This window comes from Cupressus sempervirens, chromosome 4 (assembly GCF_028749045.1).
Source record: "Cupressus sempervirens isolate cs-2001-9-10 chromosome 4, ASM2874904v1, whole genome shotgun sequence".
NCBI lineage: Eukaryota > Viridiplantae > Streptophyta > Pinopsida > Cupressales > Cupressaceae > Cupressus > Cupressus sempervirens.
In genome coordinates this window covers 760,836,321-760,839,636 of record NC_143121.1, presented here as the reverse complement: position 1 = coordinate 760,839,636, position 3,316 = coordinate 760,836,321, and positions in this window count along the sequence as shown.

Below are 3,316 nucleotides of genomic sequence, written 5' to 3'. Positions count from 1 at the left end.
CAATAGTTGAAAATTTGCAAAATGCTTATAAAAAAATTGACAACACAACTCGAGGAGGTGATTTGAGTAATGCACGTAGAGCATTGATGACTACTATATCTAGTAAAAAAATGACACATAGAAAATAGGTACGTGCAATTTCTGATGTACTACATATATCTAGAAGAACTGTCCAGAGATACATCAAGAGGAGAAATATGCTATATGATAACATTAAGAATAACTGGGTGACTATTTGTAGAGTTCCTCGAAAAGACAGGATTTCTGAAGAAGTAAAAAGACAAGTTATTGAATTTTGGACCACACATTCTCGTGTTTCTTCCAACAGGCGTGGTACTATACAAAATAAAGATCAAGAAATAGGGGACAAAATTGAACATCCAAAACATTTCATAGATATAACTCAAATTGAACTTTTTGAAGCATTCAAACAAGAATTTTCAAATGTCAAAATATGTCAAAGAATGTTTGAGAGTTTACGTCCTTCCTTTGTACGCATAAATAAGATGCGAGAAACTTGTTGTTGTAGAAATCATGTTGAATTTGGTCTACACTTGCAATCATTTAAAAAAGTTATGGCAATACTTGATCCTAATTTGGTCATCCCTAGCAGTACAACACAATTTGTGAGGTCCATTTTATGTGATAAATTAGAAGATTCAGATGAATTCAAAGTGCAATGCATCAAAAATCAGTGTGAAGTTTGTGCAGATTTACACAAATTTTCTTAAATTATGCAAGTTGAGAATATTAATGAATCCACACTAGTTTCATGGATGAGATATGAATATGAGACATACCAAAATAATAGAGGGGATGAATCTAGAAAAATTGTATTGAAGGAGAGTGAATTGCATTATGATGAGCTCATGGCCAAGTTCCGTCCATTGATATATCCACATATCCAACATTGTCATGGTGCACAATGGCAAGCTAAACAGTTTCGTGATTCCAAAAATTGTTTTCCACCTGGTTGTATACTTTCAATTGTAGATTTTTCTAAGAATTATACATTTGCACCTCATACAGAGCTCCAAAGCCAATATTATCATTCTGAACAAGTTGCAATATTTGTGCAAGTGACCTATGGACATGCACAATTTGAGGTGGATCAGATAGAAAGATTGGATGAAAATGAATGCATCATCATCAAAGAGGTTCATTTCTATATTAGCGATGATAAAGTTCATGACAGGAGTTATGTGGCTCATTGTTTTGCAATGTTCTCTGAAGATCTCAGAAATCGTGGAATAAATGTTTCAGAGCACTGGATTTGGTCTGATGGATGTGCAGGTTAGTATACACCAAATAATTACACATTTATTTAACTTTATTTTAACTTGTATTTATTTGGACATGTCTATTTCGATTTAATATATGTACTTGGATAATTGTAGATAGTTATCATGTTTCTCGTTCACAGGACAATTCAAATCTGCAAAAGCATTTAATTGGTTAGCAATGCAACATGCTAGAACCAATGTTAAGTTTTTATGGAATTTCTTTGAAAGTGGACACAGAAAAGGGGAGCATGATGGAGTAGGAGCATGTATAAAATGTGCACTTCGACAACATGAACTTGCAAGTAAATATATGCATTTTTTAAATGTACATGTTTAATACTCTAATAGCATATATTTTAAATTATATATATACGTGCATATTTTATGTACATACAGGGAATAGGATAGAGAGCGCAAATCATATTGTTGAATGGTGCAAAGTTCATTTTGCTACTCGAGATACTGAACACAATAAGCATTACTTTTGGGAGGTGAAAGGTGAACTAAATTATATTTATTTTTAATGTCTTTTTCAAATCAAGTTGAGTTTTTAATTAAATATTTATTTTGAAATATGACAATTAGTTTTTGTATTTGTACAGATATAGATCGATCTAATCCTTACAATTGTCAAACGATTCCTAGAATTAGAAGTTTACATCAAGTGATGACTACAGGAAACCATAAACCTCCAGTACTTAAAGTAAGAGAGAAAACATGTTTTTGTGATGATTGCATTAAGGACAATGTAGTGTGTGCATGTGAAAATATTGAGAATGGATATGTTTCACATTGGGATTTGAAGGAGATAGTTAGAAAGCCTCCTTTTGAAGATGTTGACATTGACATTGACATTCATGATCCTGTATATTCAGCTGATTATGAGCGCATTTCTAATTTAGTTGTGGCAGGTTTGTGTGCATATATACATATATATAAATTAATATACATGCATATTTTTTTAAAAATTAATTTATATTTCTCTTTTTATATACATGCAGGAGATATTTTTGCAGTTCAAGCCTTACCAGATAATGCAGAAAATGTGGACTATTATCTTTTAAGATGCACAAAAGCAAAACACAAGTTGCTAGAAGGAACTATAGATGCTGATGAACAGTCATATCCAATTGGATCAGTTGTTATTGAAGGAACATATTATCAACAAACAAGGGTGATTGGTAGTGGTATTGAATTTATTGAATACAAGCCTGGAGAAAAGGTTTTACACTATAGAAACCATCTTATAGCAACCAAATTACAATTTGAAGCAGTACAAAAAAAAGGACGTCGTGGAAATCAAAAGTGGAAATTGCCTATTGAAGAACATGAAAAACTTTTAGAGATAATAAAAAGTAGAGAGGATCCTAACAATACATTGTTTGTGGAGCTCTAGTTTACCTATGTACTTATTGTGGAGCTCTAGTTGAGTTATGCCTGTATAGCTCTTATACTTTCATATTTAATATTGATAGGATATTTGTTTTATATAAATTTTTGTACATTGGATCATTTATCTTGCATATGCAAAATTAGACATGTATTGTTATTTTTATTTAAATTCGACATGGATATCTCATTTAAGACCAGGTCTCTTAGGACCTCCCCTTAAGACAACCTTTTTAGTATTTGTATGTATTTGTATGTGTACATATAATCTTTATATGTTCTTATATGATACATTCTTAATGTTTGTATATAATCGTTATGTTAAGATTACATGTATATGTTATATGAACTATGTTACATATAATTACATGTACATTATATTTTATTAATTAAATGTTGTTAATTATAGTTAATTAAGAATGTATGTCATTAAATATAGTTAATTAAGTTATTAAATATAGTTAATTTAAAGGTTAAATATAGTTAATTAAGGTGCATGTCATTAAATAGAGTTAATTAAGTCATTAAATAGAGTTAATTATTAAGACATTAAATATAATTAGATTAAATATAGTTAGTTATAGTTAATTAGGTTAAATATAGTTAATTATAGTTAATTAAGACATGTCATTAAATAGAGTAAC